We start from the raw sequence: 23,493 nt of genomic DNA, 5'->3' as shown, positions 1-23,493 counted from the left end.
CACAAACAACCCGTCCCAGCCCCTCACCTTCAGCTGGACCTGCACTGCTGAACCATAGCTGAGTGACTGGCTCTGCCCATTGCACAAGGAGGTGAAAAGTATTGTGACGATAGATAAGTAAACAACAGAGAACACACAGCCCGCATGCTCAAACATAACTAAATAAAACCAAAATCATGATGAAACAAACAGATCTACAATCAATAAATAAAGAAAATTACTACAGAATGTCCCAAACACAGCAGACAATATCAAAATATAAAAAAAAAGGACAGGATGGTTCCAGTAGGTGACCAAAATAAAACACCAGATGACATTCCAGTAGAAGAAAAGGCACTAGAACTACCTGATAGGGAATTCAAATCTCTAATATTCAGAGCTATCCAAGAGTTGAAGAAAAAGCAGATAAAAATGAGGAAAAATAGACAAATTCATGGAAAAGGCAGAGAAATTCATGGAAAATACAGACAAAAAAATGAAAGAAATCAGGAAAATAATACAGGAGGAAAATGCCAAAATAAATTCACAACTAGAAATCATGTGAAAACAACAACTAGAAATCCAAAAGATGACAAGATTTCAGAAATGGACAATGTCATAGAAGGGCTGAGGAGCAGGTTTGAAATGATGGAAGACAGGATCAGCAAAATTGAAGACAAACACTTAGACACAACTCTGAGGAAAAATCAGAAAAAAGAATGAAGAAAAATGAAGAAACCCTGAGAATTATGTAGGATACAGTCAAAAGCAAAAATTTACAAGTGATCAGAGTTCCACAACAGGGAAAGAAAATTGAAAACACAGAGAGGGTCACTGAAGAATTGCTGACAGAAAACTTTCCTAGCATCACGAAAGATGAAAAGCTAACCATCCAAGAAGCTCAATGAACCCCAAAGATGATAGACCCCAAAAGAAAATCACCCAGGCATATCATAATCACACTCACTAAAATCAAAGACAAAGAAAAAATCCTGAGAGCAGCTCGAGAAAAACAAAAAGTCACATACAGAGGAGAAACAACAAGACTAAGCTCTGATTATTTGGCAGAAACCACTCAGGCAAGAAGGCAATGTGATGACATATATAAAATCTTGGAAGAAAAAATTGCCAACCAAGAATGATATATCCTGTATAACTTTCATTCAAATATGATGGTGCAATTAGGACATTTCCAGATAAACAGAAACTAAGGGAATATGTAAAAACCAAACCAAACTTACAAAAATTATTAAAGGGAGTCCTTCAGTCTGAGAACAAACATCAGACCACAACCTGAATCTAGGACACAAGATTCTACCAGCCAGATACCAACCTGGGAAATGAACTCTCAAGGATTATCCAAAATAAAAAGAATTATAACAGGAAACCAGAGAGGTTAAGCTGTAAATGACAACAATGTCAAAATAAGAAAAGAGGGAATAAACAGTGTAAATATAGAACTTTCTAATGGAGAGGAAGGCAAGGCGATACCAAGTAATAATAGGCTTAATTCACACCTAGGAAGATAAGGGTAAATTTCAAGGTAAACACAAAGAAAGTTAACAAACCTACTCATCAAAATAACAAAAACATAAAGTCTCAATAAAAACAAAATCTACAAAAACAAAAGAAATCCACAAACGAAAGGAACTCAGCACAGTAGAGTAAGAGGACCAAAGAAAATTCAACACCACAAGAAAAGCACTAAAAAAATGACAGCAATAAACTCACACTTATCAATAATTACACTGACTGTAAATGTAAAAGGAAACCCTGGTGGTGTAGTGGTTAAGTGCTATGGCTGCTAACCAAGAGGCTGGCAGTTCAAACCCACCAGGTGCTCCTTGGAAACTCTATGGGGCAGTTCTACTCTGTCCTGTAGGGTCGCTATGAGTTGGAATCAACAAGACAGCAATGTGTTCAGTTTTTTTTTTTTGGTAAATGGCCTAAATGCACCCATAAAGAGACAGAAAGTGACAGAATGGATAAAAAAAAAAAAAAAAGGATCCATCAATATGCTGTCTACAAAAGGCACACCTTAGAAACAAAGATGTAAATTTACTAAAAATCAAAGGATGGAAAAAATATATCAAGCAAATAACTACCAAAAAGAGCAGAAGTGGCAATACTAATCTCAGGTGAAATAGACTTTAAAACAAAACCCACCATAAAAGACAAAGAAGGGCACTATATAATGATTAAAGGACGATCCATCACAAAGACTTAACCATCATAAACATCTACGCACCCAATGATAGGGCTCCAAAATACATAAAACAAACTTAACAGCACAGAAGAGAGAAATTGACAGTTCGACAATAACAGTAGAAGACTTCAACACACCACTCTCGGTAAAGGGCAGAACATCTAGAAGGAAACTCAACAAAGATACAGAAGAGATAAAGGACAAAATCAGCCAACTTGACCTCATAGACATATAGAACACTCCACCCAACAGCTGGAAAGTACACGTTCTTTTCCAACGCACATGGAATATTCTCCAGAATAGACCACACTTTAGGCCACAGAGCAACACTTAACAAAGTCCAAAACACTGAGGTAATACAAAGTGTCTTCTCTGGCCACAATACCATCAAAATAGAAATTAACAACAGGAAGAGTAAGGAAAAAAATCAATTACATGGAAACTGAATAACACCCTGCTTAAAAATCACTGGGTAATAGAAGAAATCAGAGATAGAATAAAAAAATTCCTAGAATCAAATGAGAATGAAAACACATCATACTAAAACCTTTGGAACACAGCAAAGGCAGTGCTCAGAAGTCAATTTATAGCAATAGATGCACACATCAAAAAAGAAGAAAGGGACAAAATAAAAATATTAGGTATGCAACTTGAACAAATAGAGAACAGCAAAAGAAGCCCACAGTCACCAGAAGAAAGGAAATAATAAAGATCAGAGGAGAAATAAATGAAATAGAGAATCAAAAAAAGGAGAAAGAATCAACAAAACCAAAAGTTGGTTCTTTGAAAAGATCAACAAAACCAATAAACCACTGGCCAAATTGACAAAAGAAAAACACATGAGGACACAACCCAAAGAAGAAATGAAATGGGGGACGTTACAACAGACCCAACTGAAATAAAAAGGATCATAACACAGTATTATGAAAAACTGTACTCCAACAAATTTCTAGAAACACACTACCTACCCAAACTAACACAAAATGATGTTGAAAATCTGAACAGACCCATAACAAGAGAAGAGACTGAAAAGGTAATAAAAAAAAAAAAAAACTACCCCCCCCCCAAAAAAAAAGCCCTGGCCCAGATGGCTTCACTGGAGAATTCTACCAAACCTTCAGAGAAGAGTTTATGCCAGTAGTACTCAAATTACTTCAGAACATAGAAAAGGAAGCAATACTGCTGAATACATTCTATGAAGCCAGCATAACCCTGATACCAAAACCAGGCAAAGACAGCACAAAAAAAGAAAATTACAGAACAATATCTCTCATCAATATAGATGCAAAAATTCTCAACAAAATCCTAGCTAATGTATCAAAAAAATAATACACCACGACCAAGTAGGATTCATACCAGGTGTGCAAGGATGGTTCAACATTAGAAAATCAATCAACATAATCCACCACATAAATAAAAGGAAGTAAAAGAATCACATGATCATCTCAATCGACGCAGAAAAGGCATTCGACAAAGTCCAACACCAATTTATGATAAAAACTCTCAATAAAATAGGTACAGAAGGGAAATTTCTCAACATAATAAGGAGCATCTATGCAAAACCAACGGCCAACATCATTCTTAACGGAGACAGGCTGAAAACATTCCCCTTGAGAACAGGAACAAGACAAGGATGCCCTTTATCACCACTCCTATTTAACATTGTGGTGGAAGTTCTAGCTAGAGCAATAAGCACGAAAAGAAATAAAGGGCATCCAAATTTGTAATGAAGAAGTTGAACTGTCCCTATTTGCAGGTGATATGACATTACACATAGAAAACCGAAAAGATTCCATGAGAAAACTAGTGGAACTAGTAGAAAGATTCAGCAGATTAGCAGAAAACAAGATAAACATACAAAAATTGGTTGGATTCCTATACACCAATAAAGAGAAAAATGAAAAGGAAATCATGAAAACAATACCATTTATAATAGCCCCTAAAAAAATAAAATACTTAGGAATAAATCTAACCAGGGATGTAAAGGACCTATACAAAGAAAACTACAAAACACTACTGCATATATGTAGACATAAATGGAAAAATATACTATGCTCACAGATAGGTAGACTCAACATTGTGAAAATGACAATTCTACCCAAAGTGATTTACAAATACAATGCAATCCTGATCCAAATACCAATGATATTCTTTAAAGAGATCGAAAAACTTGTCATTAAGTTTATATGGAAAGGGAAGAAGCCCCAAATAAGTAAAGAACTATTGAATTAGAAGAATAAAGTGGGAGGACTCACACTACCTGACCTCAGAACTTACTCTACAGCTACGGCAATCAAAACAGCCTGGTACGATGACATTGACCAATGGAACAGAATTGAGAACGCAGATGTAAATCCATCCACCTATGGTCACCTGATCTTCAACAAGGGCCTAAGTTCCATCAAATTGGAAAGACAGTTTTTTTAACAAATGGTGCTGGCAAAACTGGATGTCCTTCTGCAAAAAAGTGAAACAGGACCCATACCTCACACCATATATGAAAACTAACTCAAAATGGATCAAAGACCTAAATATAAAGCCAAAAACTATGAAGTTCATAGAAGAAAAAATAGTTGGGTGCTTTTGGGTGGAGTGTTCTATATATGTCTATGAGGTCAAGTTTGTGGATTGTGGGTGGAATTTAGATCTTCTGTGTCTTTATTGAGCTTTCTGGAAGTTCTGTCCTTCACCAAAAGTGATGTTTTGAAGCCTCCTGCTATTATTGTGGAGCTATCTTGCTTTTCAGTGCTGTTGGAATTTGTTTTATGTGTCTTGAAGTCCTCTGTCGTTGGGTGCCTAAATATTTGTTATGGTTATATCCTCCTGGTATATTGTCCATTTAATCATTATATACTGTCCTTCCTTTTCCTTTGTGGTGGATTTTACTTTAAAGTATATTTTGTCTGAAATTAATATTGCCACTCTTGCTCTTTTTTGATTGTTGTTTGTTTGATGTATTTTTTTCCATCCTTTGATTTTTAGTTTGTGTCTTTAAGTCTAAGATATGTCTCTCGTAGGCAGCATATAGATGGATTGCGTTTTTTATCCATTTTGCCACTCTCTGTCTCTTTATTGGTGCATTTAGTCATTTACATTCAGTGTAATTATGGATAGTTATGAGTTTAGTGCTGTCATTTTGATGTCTTTTTGTGTGTGTTGTGGACAGTTTCTTTTTCCACTTAGTTTTTTGTGCTGGGTAGTTTTTATATATATTTTTTTCCTCTTTTTCATTGTTGTGGGTTTTGTTCTTGCTGAGTCTTTACGTTTTTCTTGTATTTTATTTTGATGTGTAGGGTTGTTGGTCTCCTTTGTGGTTACCTTAATATTTACCCCTATTTTTCTAAGTTTAAGCCTTTTATCTCTTTATATCACTTTAATTTCCTCTCCATGTGAAAGATCTATGACTACATTTTTTTAGTCCCTCTTTATTGATTTAATGTCATTTTTTACGTAATGACATCGCTCTTTCCCTGTTTTAAGTGTTTTTTTATCTTGATTTATTTTTGTGATTTCCCTTTCTGGGTTGATATCTGGTAGCTGTGTCCTGTGTCCTAGTCTTGGGTTGTTATCTGATGTTACCAATTTTCTAACCACAGAATTTCGTTTAGTATTTCTTGTAGTTTTGGTGTGGTTTTTGCCCTGAGTTCCCAGCTTAAGGGAGCCGGCAGATTATTTTTCCTCCTTTGTTAATTTTTACCTTCTCCAAGGCTAGGAGAATGGCTTAGGACATGCAGCAGGACCTATCTCAGGGCCAGGGAAATCGACAGCCACTGAAGCTGGCTTGGGAGCTAGGGCAGAGGGATCAGATAAATGGGACAGAGTTCTTTTGCAAGGGGTGCTATTTGGTCTGCATGGTAAATTAGACACAAGCATTTTTTACTTATCTTCTGTTGAGAGTGCTGTTCTTTGCTGATTCTGGAGGCATGAGTAAACTGTGCAGCTTGCTCTTCCTCCTTTAGGAAACCATTTCCCAAATGCTACTGCAAGCCCTGCCACGGTTGTGCCAGGGAATCATGCCTGAGGAGCGTCAGTTCCACCTAGTCAGGTCTGGCAACTCCTTGTTGCTTCTGAACCACCTCTCCCTCACCCTACCTGTCAGCCTGATTTCCTAAATTTGCCTTTGATGTTCAGGGCTCCTAGCTTGCCATATATATAATAGATTCACTTGTTTTTTCAGGTCTTTGTTATAAGAGGGATCACTAGTAGCATCTGACTACTACACCATCTTGGCTCCGCCTAGAAAAAAAAATAGGATCAACGCTAGAGGCTCTAATACATGACATTAACAAAATACAAACCAGAACTAACAACATACAAACTCCAGAAAATAAGCTAGAGAACTGGGATCATCTAAAAATTAAGCACTTATGCTCATCAAAAGGATTCACCAAAAGAGTAAAAAGAGAACCTACAGACTAGAAAATTCTGGCTATTACAAATCAGACAAAGGTCTAATCTCTAAAATCTACAAGGAAATCCAATACTTCTACAACAAAAAGACAAATAATCCAATTAAAAAATGGGCAAAGGAAATGAACAGATACTTCACCAAAGAAAACGTTCGAGTGGCCAAAAGACACTTGAAGAAATGCTCGTGATCACTAGCCATCAGAGAAATGCAAATAAAAACCACAGTGAGATACCATCTCATCCTGGCATTATTGAAATGATTTAGAAAAACAGGAAATAACAAATTTTGGAGAAGCTGATGGGAGATCGGAACTCTTATGCACTGCTGGTGGGAATGCAAAATGATACAACCATTTTGGAAAATGGTATGACGCTTCCTTAGAAAGCTAGAAATAGAAATACCGTAATCCAGCAATCCACTCCTAGGAATATATCCTAGAGAAATGAGATGTCACACGAATAGACATATACACGCCCATGTTCATTGCAGCATTGTTCACAATAGCAAAAAAACACCCTAGATGCAGATGCCCATCAACAGATGAATGGATAATCAAACTGTGGTACATACACACAATGGAGTATTATGCAATGATAAAAAACAACAACGAATCTGTGAAGCATCTCATAACATGGATGAATCTAGAGGACATTATGTTGAGTGAAATAGGTCAATCACAATAGGACAAATATTGTATGAGACCATTACTGTAAAAACTCATGAGAAGGTTTACCCACTAAAAGAAGCAATCTTTGATGGTTATGAGGGAGGGGAAGGGTGGGGATGGAAAAACACTAAATAGACAATAGATAAGTGCTAACTTTGGTGAAGGATGAGACAGTACACAATACTGGGGAAGCCAGCACAACTTGTACAAGGCAAGGCCATGGAAGCTCCATAGACACATCAAAAATCCCTGAGGGACCGAATTGCTGGGCTGAGGGCTGTGGGGACCATGATCTCAGGGAACATCTAGCTCAATTGGCATAATATAGTTTATAAAGAAAATGTTCTACATTCTACTTTAGTGAGTAGCATCTGGGGTCTTAAAAGCCTGTGAGCAGCCATCTAGGATACTCCACTGGTCTCACCCCTTCAGGAGAAAGGAAGAATGAAGAAAACTAAAGATACAAGGGAAAGATTAGTTCAAAGGACTAATGGACCACATCTACCACGACCTCCACCAGACTGAGTCCAGTACGACTATATGGTGCCTGGCTACCACCACTGACTGCTCTGACAGGGATCACAATAGAGGGTCCAGGACAGAGCTGGAGAGAAATGTAGAACAAAATTCTAACTCAAAAAGGAAGACCAGACTTGCTGGCCTGACAGAGACTGGAGAAACCCTGAGAATATGGCCCCAGACACCCTTTCAGCTCAGTAATGGAGTCACTCCTGAGGTTCACCCTTCAGCAAAAGATTGGACGGGTCCTTAAAATAAAATGAGACTAAAGGGGCACACCAACCCTGGGGCAAGGACTAGAAGCCAGGAAGGGACAGGAAAGCTAGTAATAGAGAACCCAAGGTTGAGAAGGGAGAGTGTTGATATGTCATGGACTTGTTAACCAATGTCATAAAACAATATGTATACTGTTTAATGAGCAACTAGTTTGTTCTGTAAACCTTCATCTAAAGTACAACAAAACGAAAACGAAAACAATAAGCTAGAAGATGAGGCCCAGTTCTCTGAGGATGGCAAAGCTTCTAGAAGAATGGTTAAGAACTAAATCCTCCATGGTCCTTGAGGACACTGTTCACCTGCTGCTGTTTTAGGCTGGGTTCTCTAGAGAAGCAAAACTAATGAAGCTAATATATATATGTATGTATACATACACACACACGTATATATTTTTATCTCAAGGAAATGGCTCACAAGGTTGTAGAGGCTGACAAGTCCCATGTCCATGGGTTAGGCATCAGGCTGGAGGCTTCTCCTGACTCATCTAGCTGCAGGGCTGATGATCCAAGATTGGCAGGTAAGACAGCAGGCCACTAGCTCACAGTCTGTGGAAGACAGGCAATACAGTAGTCAGCTGGCTGAAGTCTCAAGAACTAGAGGTCAAATGATGATGAACTGGGCGCAGGATCCAGGGCAAGCAAGCGAGATTTGTCAGAACATTCATATGTGTATTGGACGCAGGCCACACCAGCAAGGAAACTCCTTTTATAACTGATTGGTCGATCACATCATAGAGGATGACTACATTATTACATAACTGCCAAACCACTGAGAATCATGGCCCAGCAATGTTGACACAGAATCTTAACCATCACGGTCCACTACCCCTTGTCAACTTGGCACCTGTATACATCTCCTTAAACCATACACAGTTTCTAAATAAGGACAATTACAAAGTCATACTTGTGTCTAACATGGTACAACTAGCATGTGTAAAACTGAAAATGCACTAGCCCTGTTTACATCTTATATTTTGCAAGTGAAGAAAACAAAAAAAATTTGATACACACAAGGAAGAAACACTTATTACAGTTCTCATTTCTGCAACTGGTCATGTGGTTGTGACTGGTATTTAGAACTACCTTATTCTGTCACCCATTCTGTATTCCCTTTACCCTAAGCTGGTTGTGATTCTTTGCCTTGTGTGGCGACCAAAACTTCATTCCTGAATGGTCTGGGTCATTAGCAGTCATGCTGGAGTTGGGTTGCTGTGGGTTTCCACTGGCTTTTATCACAGGGCATAGTAGTACTAACAGACGCCCTTAGAGATCTCCTGTATTCCATACATACCCTTTTTTGCCTCCATTATGTAACATCAATCTGATTTCCCCTTGGTGGTCAGGATGAATCACACCAGCCAGTATGGTAACTGCCTTTTTTGATCCAGAGGTATGTGGAGCCCAAATGGGCCAGGTGGCATTCTTAACTTCCAGTTCAATGAAACCTGTGTTGTGTCTCTAGGCAGGAAAATTCCTCCCTTTGGAACTCAGACCTCTAGACCTGCAGGCAGAGCTTAGGGTGGTGGGGACAGGAAGCAAAATTTTTGCAAGTGGGTCACTAGGAGTAATAGTGGTGCCACTCCTATCTCCACCCCTTGATTCCTGGAACTGTGAATCCTGGCTATGGGAGAAACAGCACCATATATGGGACGCTGGCTTAGAGCATATACAGCTTCTTGGAGAACATTGCCCAACCATGCAAAGTGTTAACACCTAGCTGGTACTGTAATTGTGTCTTTAAAAGGCCATTTCTTCGTTCTTTTATCAAGCCAGCTACTTCAGGATGATGGGGAACATGGTAAGACCAGTGAATTCCATGAGCATGGGCCCATTGCCATACTTCATTTGCTATGAAGTGAGTCCCTTGATCTGAGGCAATGCCGCGTAGGATACCACGATGGTGGATAAGGCATTTTGTGAATCCACGGGTGGTAGTTTTGACAGGAACATTGTGTGCAGGGAAGGCAAATCTGTATCCAGAGCGTCTATCCCAGTAAGAATGAAATGCTGCTCGTTCCATGATGGAAGTTATCTAATGTAATCAACCTGCCGCCAGGCTGCTGGCTGATTGCCTCAAGGATTGGTGCCGTATCAGGGATTCAGTGTTGGTCTCTGCTGCTGGCAGATTGGGCACTCGGCAGTGGCTGTAGCCAAGTCAGCCGCGGTGAGTGGAAGTTCATGTTGCTGGGCCTATGCATAACCTCCATCCCTGCCACTATGGCCACCTTGTCCATGAGCCCATTGGGCAATGACGAGAGTAGCTGTGGAAAGTGGATGATTGGTTTGTACAGAGCACATCATCCTATCCACTCGGTTATCCACATACCTCTTCCTCATACCTCCTTGTCACCAATTTCCAATCATATTTCTTCTAAGTCCCTGACCATCCAGCCAAACCATTGGCCACAGCCCATCAATCAGTATAAAATCTCACATCTGGCCATTTCTCCTTCCAAGCAAAGTGCTTGAATTTCTGCCCATTGCGAGGATTTTCCTTTACCGCTGTCCTTCGGGGAGGTCCCAGAAAGGGGCTGTCGTGCTGCCATTGCCCACTTTTGAGTGGTCCTTGCATATCGCACAGAACCATCTGTAAACCAGGCATGAGTTTTCTCTTCCTTAGTCAACTGATCGTAAGAAGCTCCCCATGAGGCTATAGGTGCAGACTGGGAGAGGGCAGGTATTGTGACAGGAATTGAGACCATGGGCACTTGGGCCACTTCCTCATGCAACTTACTTGTGCCTTCAGGTTCCGCTCAAGTCAGATCTCATATATACCACTTCCATGTAATGACGGAGTACTGCTGTGCACATCCGACTCTGTGTCTCTGTGGGCCATACAACACCCAGTTCATGATGGGCAGCTCAAGCTTCATGGTGAGTTGGTGGCCTATGGTTAAGTGTTCAATCTCTACTAAGGCCCAGTAACAAGCCAAAAGCTGTTTCGCAAAAGCAGAGTATTTATCTGCAAAGGATACAAGGGCTTTACTCGAAAATCCTGAGTCTGCACTGTGTCTTACAAATAGGGGCCTGCCAAAGACTCCAAACTGCATCTCTACCTGCATTGACACTTCAAGCACCATTGGATAAGCTAGATCATATGGGCCAAGTGGCAGAGTGGCTTGTATGGCATTCTTAACCTGTTGCAGAGCCTTCTCTTGTTCTGGACCCCACTCAAAACTAACTGCTTTTTGAGTCGCTTGCTAAATAGGTCAAAGTAGCACGCCCAAATGAGGAAAATGTTGCCTCCGAAATCCAAAGGGGCCCACCAGGCATTGTGCTTCCTTTTTAATAGTAGGAGGGGCTAGATGTAACAACTTATCCTTTACTTTTTTTTTTTTTAGAAAGAATATCTTGACATGCCCCACACCACTGGACTCCTAGAAATTTCGCTGAGGTGGAAAGCCTCTGAATTTTTTTAGGATTAATTTGCAACCCTCTAGTGTGCAAATGTTTTACCAATAAGTCCAGAGTCATTGACATATCTTCCTTACTAGGTCCAACCAGCATAATGTCATCAATGTAAGGGACCAGTGTGATGGTTTGTGGAAGGGAAAGGAGATCAAGTTCCCTGTGGACTAAATTACAACATAGGGCTGGAAAGCTGATATACTCCTGAGGTAGGAGAGTGAAGGTGTATTGCTGGCCTTGCCAGCTGAAGGCAAACTGCTTCTGGTATTCCTTTGAAACCAGAATCAAGAAAAAGGCATTGGTCAGATCAATAGCTGTGTACCAGATAACAGGAGATGCATTAATTTGCTCAAGCAATGAAATCACATCTGGAACAGCAGCTGCAATTGAAGTCACCACCTTGTTAAGTTTATGATAACCCACTGTCATTCTCCAAGATCCTTCTCTTTTTTTTGCACAGGACAAATAGATGAGTTGAATGGGGATGTGGTGGGAATCGCCACTCCTGCATTATTCATGTTCTTGATGGTGGTAGTAATCTCTGCAGTCCCTCCAGGATTGCTTTTGGTTTAGTATTTTTCTAGGTAAGGGCAGTTCTAATGAGTTCCACTTGCCTCTTCCTACCATAATAGCTCTTACTCCATTTGACAGGCACCCACTGTGGGTGTTCTGCCAGTTGCTGAGTGTATGTATTCCAATTATGCATTCTGGAACTGGGGAAATAACTACAAGATGATTTTGGGGACTCACTGGACCCATTGTGAGATGAACTTGAAATAAGACTCCATTAATAACTGGCCTCCATATACCCTCACTCTCACTGGTGCGCCACAGTGATATTTTGGGTCTCCTGGAATTAGTGTCAGTTCAGAGCCAGGATTCAGTAATCCCCAAAAAGTCTGATTATTTCCTTTTCCCCAACGTAGTCACTCTTGTAAAAGGCTGTAGATTCCTTTGGGGAAGCTGGAAGAAATATTAACTGTATAAACTTTTGGCAGCATAGTAGGATTCTTCCTCAAGGGGACCGGGCCTCTCCTTCATTCAAGGTGTTGTGGGTTTGTAAACTGGCTCAAGTCTGGAAATTGGTTGAGGGGCTGTGACTCTCTATTCTGGTGATTCAAGTTAAACTGCTGTTCACTAGACCTAGAAGTTTTCCACTTGTACAGATCAAGTAAACATGTAGTAAATTTTCCATCTGTTTCACTCCTAAGGACACCATGACTTAGTAGCCAGTGCCATAAGTCCATACAAGTCAGACTATTTTGATTACTGCTTTGACTCTGCTGTCCTTTACCGTAACCATGATCACCTTGACTTTGTTGATCGAGTGCCACCACTTGGCCCCTACCACCAGGGGGCCCAGGCAGCTTCATTGTAGTTACGTGTCTTAATTCAGCCAGGGCAGTTCCCACTGCCAAATCTGACGTACATATAACAGTAACCAGAGCAGTGTTCAGGGATGCTGGGGCTCCCTTCGCAAATTTGTTCCTCACCATTGTGGTAAAAGCTGTGTTCTCTGGGCACTCCATATGTGAATCTGTGGGTCTAACCTGATAAATCCACTATAACATGCCAATTTCCCTAAGCCTTTGGATACTTTCTTCTGCAAGGCAGTTCTGGTACATCAACTCGATTGAGTGTAGGCCATTCTATAATCCATGCTTCAGTGACCCAACTGAATAAACTCTTAGATCTTTTCCTAACCTCTTAAGCTGAAACATTGAATGAAGAATCTGTGCTTAGTGGGCCCCTATCAATAAACTCAGACTAATCCAGCTTTATGTTCTTTGCACCATTATCCCATACCCTTAATAGCCAGTCCTACACATATTCCCCAGGTTTCTGTTTGTACATATTATAAAAGTCAAGGAGTTCTTTTGGAGTGTAGTGTACCTCCTCCTGGGTCACGTTTGTACTTCATCTTTTGGAGCTCACTGGGACTTAAGTCTAGTTATGGGTCTAGAAGCAAAAATGGGTGGTGGGGGTGGGTCCTTGAAAGATTCAGCAATGTCTTGTAAGGCCCCTATGTCAAGCGATGGATGCCCCAGGCAATGCCCCAGATGCTGTCCCAGGTGATATCTCAGACAAAGAGTCTTCACGCACGGCTGGGTTAATCTCATCAAAAGGGAGTGGAAGGGATAATGGTTCTACTGGGGAGGGTAGCTTAGCAGTCAAAGGTGGAGTGATCTCTCCAGATGGGAGTTAGAGGGCTGGTTCTGTTGGCAGGAGTGAGTCGACAGAATTTAGGGGCTCAGTGCCTGTGGCTTCCTGATTATGTGTCCACATGACCCCATCCCAAGTTCAGGATCCTATTTCTTCCCAATCAATACCCTTACTTTAACTTCAGACACCATTCAAAGTTGGGAATTCAATTGGAGCTGTAATTCAGCCACTCTTTTGATAAGACTCTGGGGTTGGTTTTTCACAATATCAGCTCTGTTACTACAAGAAATGAGGCTTTCTCTCAGGGCACAAGTGGCAACCTTCAGATCTTTTATGTGGCACTTGAGCTGTGACTTGATGTTCTGAGCTTATCTCTTTCTTTCACCACTTTGTCTACTGCAAGTAGGACCAACCAGCCAGCTTCCCTGTACTTCTCATTCTGACAAGCTGTAGAAAAGTATCAAACGTGTGATCACCCGGAGCCTTGCTTCTCACCAATACTTGATCTATTGGTGGTGATATTTTGTGGATTAATGTTGCCACCTTACGCCATGGATTAGCATGTCTTTACTACGGGAGGGAGAGTCATGAGTGCCTTTAAGACTAGTTAGACTTTAGAACCAATTTAGAAAACTCATCCTTACAATTTTGTTTCTCTAGAACCACACTTGGTACCAAATGTCTTAGACTGGGTTCTCTAGAGAAGTGAAACCAGTGAAGCATATATATGTGTGTGTATACATATATATATATGGAGAGAGAGAGAGATATTTATCTCTAGGAAATAGCTCACATGGTTGTAGAGGCTGGCAAGTCCCAAGTTCATGGGTCAGGAGTCAGGCTGGAGGCTTCTCCTGATTCATGCAACTGCAGGGGCTGAGGAACTCAAGATTGGCAGGTCAGACAGCAGGCTGCTGGCTCATGGGCTGTGGAGGCTGATGAATCCTAAGATCTGCAGGTAATATAGTAGGCAGCTGGCTAGAGTCCAAGAACCAGAGGTCAGATGATGACGAGCCAGATGCAGGATCCAGAGCAAGAAAGCGAGCTTTGCCAGAATGTCCATATATATACTGGGTGCAGTCCACACTGCCAAGGAAACTCCCCTTGCAACTGATTGGCTGATCACATCAGATCACATCATGCAGGATGACTACATCATGCAGGATGACTACATCATTACATAACTGCCAAACCACTGAGAATCATGGCCACCCAAGTTGATACACAATCTTAACTCTCACAGCTGCAGAACAGCATTGAGATCACTTCCCTTCAGTCTTATTAAGAAACTAAAAACCACTCGCTGTGGTTGTTGATAGGTGCTGTGGAGCCGATTTTCAATTCGTAGTGACCCCATGTGCCAGAGTATAACTGCCCCATAGGGCTTTCTAGGCTGTAATCTTCATGGTTTCAGATTGCCAGGTCTTTCTTCCACAGAGCCACTGGATGGGTTCAAATGCCCAACATTTTGATTAGCAGCAGAGTACTTAAATGTTGCACCACCAGGGCTCCTTAGTTGCCATGGAGTAGGCCACAAATCGGAATGACCCTGACTTATGGCGAGCTCCTGTGTGTCAGAGCAGAATTCTGCTCCAGAGGTTTTCAATGGCTGATTTTTTGGAAATAGATCTCCAGGCCTTTCTTCTGAGGAACCTCTGAGTGGACTCAAATCTCTAACCTTTCTGTTACCAGCCAAGAGTGTTAACCATTATGGTTTAACCCACTGCTAGTTACCTTTTCAGCTGAATGCATCCTAAATACCATAGGGATGTGGTCCTATTCTGAACCCAAGGTAATTTAAGTTGGTCTTGAAATGAAATCAGGGTACCAGTAAGATTTTTTTAAATGTTGAGGTGAATCATTTTTGACTGGTGGTTCTTCCCTAAAATAGTGATCAAAGCCATCACTCTCTAAAACAATTATGAGCTAGTGATTCCTTTGTGATGGGAGAGAAGATTGCATTTGACCCAAGCGGTGGTATTTTCAGTTTCTTCATATGCATGCGAAAGATGGACAATGAAAAAGGAAGACCGAAGAACTGACACATTCAAATCGTGTAGAAGAAGAATACTGAATATACCATGGACTGTCAGAAGAACAAACAAATCTGCCTTGGAGGAAGTACCCCTAGAATTCTCCTTAGAAGCCATGATGCGGAGACTTCTCTTGCTGACTTTGAACATGTCATCAGGAGGGACCAATCGCTGGAGAAAAACATCATGCTTGGGAAAGTACAGGATCAGCAAAAATAGAAGGAGACTCTCAGTGAGATGGATTGACACATTGGCCGCAACAATGGGCTCAAACTAACCCTTGTGAAGATGGTGCAGGATCAGGCAACATTTGGTTCTGTTATACATAGGTTGCTATGAGTCAGAGGTGACGCCAAAGCACCTAAAAACAGTGAAAATTATGGCAGTCAGCCCCCGCCCCCCTTTGGAAACCCTGGTGGCATAGTGGTTAAGTGCTACGGCTGCTAACCAAAGGATTGGGAGTTCGAATCGCCAGGCATTCCTTGGAAACTTTATGGGACAGTTCTACTCTGTCCTATAGGGTCACTATGAGTGAGAATTGACTTGACAGCACTGGGTTTGGTTTGGTTTGGGTAGGCCCTTTGCTTTCTGACTAAAGCCAGGCTAAACCAGCCTCCCATCTACAGTTGAAAGCAGGGAACACTGATTAGCCCTCTTCCCACCTTCTCACCATTGTTACCATTCCTGATTGATCCACAGGATCTTCCTAATCTTTGCAACTGGCTACATTAAAAAGAAATTTTTATTTAATTTTGTTGTTGTTGAGAACATACACAGCAAAAACATACACGAATTCAGCAGTTTCTACATGTATAATTCAATGACACTAGTCACATTCTTTGAGTTGTGCAACCATTCTCACCCTGCTTTTTTGAGTTGTTCCCAGTTGGCTACATTTTGATGGTAATAGGTAGGACTCTGGATGTTTCTGTCCAGAATTTACACAGAAGAGCAGTGCTGATCTCTGGATTGAGTGTTCAAAAGGCCAAGCTGTACCAGAGCAGGCGCCTGAAGGGAAAGGAGAGGCATACTCAGGGGAGGCATTGGGCAAGTACGCAGTGTAAGTACCTAGCACTCAGGGTTACTGAGGAGGGCACAGGTGGCTGGCAGTAGCGTACCCATCCCGGAGTAACTTTCCACCCAAGGGGAGAGAAAGACGCAAAAAGTAGCTAATAAAAGCTCAAGTGTGACAAGTGCCATAACAGAAGCAGAGTGAAAGGCGGAAGAGAAAAACGGGATTGGAAGTAAGGAATCTAGTTTGCGAGCTAATGGAATATTCTAGGTGAAGGGAAACTAGGCAGTGGTGGGGAGATGGAAAAGAGGGCAGGGTACGGAGGCCTGCTGAGGCAGAATCGTGGATGTATGCGAGGAAGGAGATGAAGAAAACCACACTTCTCCTAACATGGGTTGGGAGAGATCTTAACAGTCGCTCAGATCATGGTTTTCCTTTGCTGTAGAATGTTTTCTTCAACAAAGTCATACACAGAAGCCTGGTGTATTGGTGGTGGGGCGGGGCGGGGAGGTTGTTAGATGACACTGAGTTGGCCCTCAATTTGTGGTGACCCCATGTACAGTGGGGTCATTGGGACAGGATGCGTTTTTCTCCCTTCCCTTTCTTTGTTCCGGAGTTAGGCACATAGCACGTAGGATAATAGGAGACAGCACAGTTTATTTGTGCAAGGACGCAGGGAAGTGTGATGTGGGGCCAGCTTTACGGGCAGGTGGCCTATGCATTCACACGGGGACCATGCTTAGGAGGGCCCCATGCTTGGTTTAAAGCTCTGCTGTCAATCTCCTTAAAATTCTTAATAATTTTAAACAACGGGCCTTACATTTTCATTTTGCACTGGGTCCTGCAAACTGTGTACCTGGTCCTGGGCTTATGATAGTAGCTATCAAGAGAAGAGGCAGAGGTGAGGGGCTGAATCCCCCAGTGCTTCTACAGGCTCAGAAATCCTGGGCAGGCAAGATCAAAAGGAACATGAATGATAATGTCCTAACAATAGCAGCCTCTGCACAGAGTTGTTGTGAGAATGAAGTGAGCAAATACATGGAAAGCGCTGAGAGCCCTGTCTGGCACGTGTCGACTGCTGTGTGGTGTTTGCTATCACCGTGATATCCTGGCTTCCTGAAGGAACACTGACCGCCCTAGGCCGGTTATTCACAGGGTCACCGGCGACTTGTTTCATTTTAACATTTTTAACCTGTCAGTCACCATCCAACCCAGGTCTATGATTGTCTTTCGGAAAAAAAAAAATCCAACAACGATGAATATATTCCATGTGTGATATCATATCCTTTCTTTTTCCTTAGCTTAGCTAGACAGTGCTTCATGGTGTGTGAGTGCGTGTGTCTGAGAGGGAGTTGGTTTTTTTCTTTTCTTTTAACTTAATTAATTAAAGGCCCTCTCTGGTGTTTATTTCTTATTTTTATCTGCATCTTCTCTTTGTATAGAAAGAACTCTGGAACCACTGGCTTCCCCCCTCCCTCCCTTCTCCTCAGCTCCCCAAGGGAAGGGCAGGATCTAAAGGACTATGTCACTCACTTTCATCAAGATAATGGCTTCCCCTCCCCCGACTCCCATCTGATTCTCCAGAGCCTGGAAAGTGCTCAACCTTTGTCCTTAGAGTACAGCCCTTCAGTGGTGGTGAAAAATTAAAATACTGGCCTGATACCCCAATTCTAAGAACCCATTGTCCCAAGTGAACTCCGGAAGCTGCTCCTCCTGCCCAATCCTAATCTTAGATGTTTTGAACACACTCCCAGTAATAAGGGAGCTCTCTCTTATTGTCCTAGGGTTTCAAATTTTCAGGGACTGCATATTTTTTTCCTTAGCAGAAATAGTTGTGGTTTTTCCCAACGATTTTGCAAGTTCCCCATAGAGTTGGAAAGTCCCTTCTTGGTTGCAGCTGAGGTAGATGCAGAGGAAGCCTGGTCGGTCCTGTCTTCCCTGCTGTGGGACTCTGGGAAATTAGCTTGAACTCCCTGAGCCTCAGACCACAAAGATTACCCTGATTGAGGCAGATTGGAGGATGGAAAGGTTTGGGGAAGGTCTTACTTTTGGAGATCCTTGGGAGAAGGGATTTACACATGTCCCTGTGATGAGAATAGTCATTTGGAGGAACTACCAGGCCATTTAGATTCCTTGTCTTGAAAAAAACCAAGCTTAATAATTTCCGTTGCTAATTGCTGTCCCCCACCCTCACTCCTTGCCTGCCTCCACCCCCAGCTGTTGATGGATCGAGCAGATTTGCCGGCACTCTCCCACTCCCACTTACACAGGCTCTTCTGCGCGGCCCTAGATAAATAGAAGGCAGAGGCAAGACTGCAGAGTTATTATTATCATTATGGGATGATCATGGCTTCATCATGAGAAACAGGAAGTGAGACTGACTAAAATGCCCAGTGATGAATGAATGCCTGGCCCCGTCTCCTCAGCCAGACCTAAAGGCAAGAAGAAACCAGCCAAAGAAAACTGTGGCCCTGCCCCAGACTCTAACAAGCTCCCGTGCGTGGAGTGTGTGTATTACAAGGAGTATCTTTAAATTACCGGTTTCCAGAATTTGAACCTTATTCTAATGCTCCTGTTTTCCCTTTCATGTGATATCCTGAGGGTCCTTTCTTACTACTTACTTCCCCATTTCCTAGAGAGTGCTTCCCACAGCTGTCAGAAGATGTCAAAGGAGAAGACCAGTGAGTAATTGGTTCAGCTACATATGCCTTACCTGCCAAGGCAGCCAGGTCTGAGCCATATGCTTTTCTTCGTGCTGTGTTTTGTGCCCATGGCAGAGATGTTCCCCAGGCCAGAGGCCTTTCTTCCTTCTCTTTTCAGGGAGCCTGTTCCTCTCTTCGGCCTGCACACTTGACACTCCATCTGGTTGGTTGATTATTCACGCCCTTTGTCTTTTTCAGGAATTGATTTTGGATAAATAATATAGCTGGGAAACAAGGTGTCAGGGCCAATGTCATTATCCCATCTTGACATTTTCATTTGCAGCACCATGGCCTTTGGAAGCTGAAGAACAGTGGAAACGACCTGATTTTCATATTACATACCTCCTTAACTCAAATTCCCAGGGAGAGGAGAGCAGGCAGCTGCGTGGGGAGTAAATGAACGGAACCAAAATGGTGTTCCAGGAACACCTTCTTATTTGGACAATGTTCTGAAAATCTCAGAGGGAACAGGAGAGAGGAAGGCATCAAGGAGGGGTAGCAGAGAGAGAGAAAGAGCACTTAAACTGGGTGGGATGCAGGGGTCTTGTTCTGGTCACCTGAGCCCACATCTTTTCATGGCTTTCATCCTAAATTATTAGATTATTGGAAATTTGGTTTTGAAAGAACATAACCGTCTTATTATCAATACAATTTTTTTTTTTTTTCTGAGCCTCCACGATGGTTGCAATGGGGATAAGGGTCTTAGCAGGGCAAATGATTGAGGAAGAAAAATTCTAGCCTAGAATTTATACCTCAAGCTGCAGCAGTTATATGTGTTTGTTTAGTCACCTTCCAGCTTGTCCTTCTTCCTGTCCAGGACAGCATGGTGGATAAGAACACAGGCTTTGGGTCCTAGTTTCCTGCATTCAAATCCCTATGCCAGCCCTTACTTAAAAAATAAAATAAAAAAACCAGTTGCTGTTTGTTTGACTCATGGAGGTCTCACTCATGGAAGACCCCATGTGTGTCAGACTAGAAGGGTACTCTATAGGGTTTTCAGTGGCTGATTTTTCGGAAGTAGATCACCAGGCCATTCTTCTGAGGAAATTTTGGGTGGACTCAAACTGTCAACCTTTCAGTCAGCAGCTGAGCGAGTTAACTGCGCCGCCCAGGAACTCAATATCCTCAAAGGATACTGAAAGGGTATTAATAACACCTTGTAGAGTTGTTTTGGGGATTGATTAACACATGGAAAGCACTTAGAACCATGTCTGGAACATAATAAGCCCATTGCCGTTGAGCCAATTTCAACTCATAATGACCCTACCGGTCAGAGGAGAACTACCCCAGAGGGTGTCCAAGGAGCGGGTGGTGGATTTGAACTGCTGACCTTTTGGTTGGCAGCCGAGTTCTTAACCACTGCTCAATAAACGGGAGCTACCGTCATGATCTTTTTTATTTCTTTCACTCTCCACCTGTATTCCACCAGCCTCCATTCCATCCTTCCAGCAAAAATATCCATGGCAAGCATCGGGCAAGTCACTGGGGATAGGTACAAAGTTAACAGAGCAAAAATCTCCCTCCCTCCCCCAGTTTCTATTCTTTCTACCACTGTGAAGACCACATAGAAGGTGATGTCACATCACATTGAACTCTTCCTGGTTCCTTGGCCCCACCCCTCATCTGTTCTCTCCTTCATTTACTTCTCCTTCCCTGTTCTTTCTTTCCTCAACTTTGGGGAAAGATAGGCCCAGATGTCTTGTCCAAGGAAAGCCCCTGGAACCTGCCAGGCCCTTCTCTGACTTGCCTTAGTGAGGGAGCCTGGGGATGGGCAGGGCTCTGGGAGGCCTGCTGGTTCTCCCACTCAGCCGTTCTCCTTGGGCCAGGCTCTCCTCCCCAGACCCTGGACTCCTCCACAGCTCTCTGGAGAAGCTGGAAGAGGGCCACTAGGCTCTGTAGTAACCGTGCTTCTTCAAAGTAAACAAGAACCAGATCCTGGGGAGTTACGCGGCAGATGTGATTACACCAAGGATGTGAAGAAACACCTCTGCTCAGCCCCGACCTGTTTGGGGGAAGGCCCAGGGGAAAGACTGTCACACAGGCCCATCTTTGCCACCCTTCCAGTCACACCTGCTTGAGTTACGGAGGCCTTGATAATAAACACCTCTGCAGACACTAGCAGACAAGTCAGCCTGAGGCTTGTGTCCCAAGCAGGGTCATATCTTCCTCACTATGGATCGAAATGTCCCCCCACAAAGGTAGATTGGAGTCCTAACCCTTGTGCCTGTGAATATGACCTTGTTTGGAAATAGGGTTTTTCTCCCGTTATCAGGTAAGTTAAAGAGTTATACTGGAGTAGGGTGAGCCCTCGTCCCTACTGAAAGGTGTTTTGTAAAAGGGGAGAACAGACACAGAAACAGAGTCACATAGGGGAAGATACCGTATGAAGATCCATCTCTAAGCCAGGGAACACTGAGGGACGCCTGAGGCTACCAGTGCTGGAAGAGACAAGAAAGGATCTTTCCCCAGCTTGGTCAGGGAGAGAGCACGGGCCTACCAATGCCCTGATTCTGATTTCCAGCCTCCAGGACTGTGAGAAAATACATTTCTGTTCTTTAAAGCCCGACTTTAGAGTTAGGAGGTAGCCAGTGGGATTTGAGATTTTCTGTGAGTCTGAGTGACTCAGTCTTGCACTAGGAGAGCTTGCACTGCTGTTGAGCAGATCTAAATGGCCCATCGGGGAGGGGGATGGACCTGGCGCTCTCCTGCCGTCCTCCCAGGCCTGGAAGGCCACAGCTCTCCCCCACCTCTCCGCCTTCTTGGAGAGTTCAACTGGGGCAGGCCATCAGAGCTGCTCTGCTGCCTTTGTACTTGGGAGCCAACAGGGAAGGCATGGGCCAATGCCAGCACCCTGGGCACCAGTGCCCTCCAAGGTAGATGCCAGAAGCTGCCTCTGGTTTCCAGATATGGTGTATTAGTCTTAGGACATTTACTTCTCTAAAAAACATTTCTCTTCTTTTTGTCCTGAATTTGTTAGATTTGTATGATATGGTAAAGTTTGTACTTTCAAATAACATGGCTCCCTATTGCCCAAAGTTTTAGTGGAATTTCTATCCCTTAACTCTGCCTCTTGTCTCCTACCTTGACACACTCCTTTACACATCCTACATTCCAGCCCACACATACAACCTGCTACTTCTACACAGGTCATACATACTTTCCTCTCTCCATTCCTTTGTTCACAGTGTGACCTCTCACTGTTATATCTTTTTCTGCCTCTGCCTGGAGAATTCCTGTTTATCTTTAGTGGCCCAGATCAAATGCTGCCTCCTCTGTGAGGACTTCCTGGATTAATCTCTCTCATTTATGAGCCATAGAGTGCTCACATTGGCAGCACATCTACTAAAATTGGAATGATACAGAGAAGATTAGCATGGCCTCTAAGCAAGGATGACACGCAAATTCATAAAGCATTCCATATTTTTACATAATGAAAAATTTAATAGGCTGCAAGAATCCATAGAGAGATAGCAATCAGAAATTCAGAAAATTAACAATAAAATTACAGAATTAGACAACTCAATAGAAAGTCAAAGGAGCAGAATTGAGGACGTGGAAGGCAGAATTAGTGAGATTGAAGATAAAACACTTGGCACCAATATATTCAAAGAAAAATCAGATAAAAGAATCTGAAAAAAAATAAAGAAGCCCTAAGAATCATGTGGAACTCTCTCAAGACTATGAGCAATTGGAGTACCATAACAGGGAGGGATAACAGAAAATACAGAGAATTGTTGAAGATTGGTCGGCAGAAAAATTCCCCGATATCATGAAAGATAAGAAGATATCTATCCAAGATACTCATCGGACGCCACATAAGATAGATCCCAAAAGAAAGTCACCAAGACATATTATAATCAAACTTGCCAAAAACAAAGATAAAGAGAATTTTAAGAGCAGCTAGGGATAACAAAAAGTCACTTACAAAGGAGAGTCAATAAGAATAAGCTTGGACTACTCAGCAGAAACCATGCAGGCAAGAAGGTAATGGGATGACTTATATAAAGCATTGAAGGAAAAAAACTGCCAGCCAAGATTCATATATCCAGCAATACTGTCTCTCAAATATGAAGGCGAAATCAGGACATTTCCAAATAAACAGAAGTTTAGGGAATTTG

The 23,493-nt window shown here is 42.4% G+C and overlaps 1 non-coding gene across 1 annotated transcript; it reads left to right on the top strand.

The window, feature by feature from the left end:
- Positions 1-22,693: 22,693 nt before the first annotated feature.
- On the top strand, positions 22,694-22,800 carry LOC111750726 (U6 spliceosomal RNA). Its single transcript, XR_002785814.1, has one exon. It is a non-coding gene; the product is annotated as a U6 spliceosomal RNA (small nuclear RNA).
- Positions 22,801-23,493: the final 693 nt, after the last annotated feature.

Source organism: Loxodonta africana, chromosome 20 (genome assembly GCF_030014295.1).
Source record: "Loxodonta africana isolate mLoxAfr1 chromosome 20, mLoxAfr1.hap2, whole genome shotgun sequence".
In the NCBI taxonomy this organism is placed as follows: Eukaryota; Metazoa; Chordata; class Mammalia; order Proboscidea; family Elephantidae; genus Loxodonta; species Loxodonta africana.
Note: the sequence above shows the minus strand (reverse complement) of the source record. Positions and strands in the feature narration are given on the sequence as shown.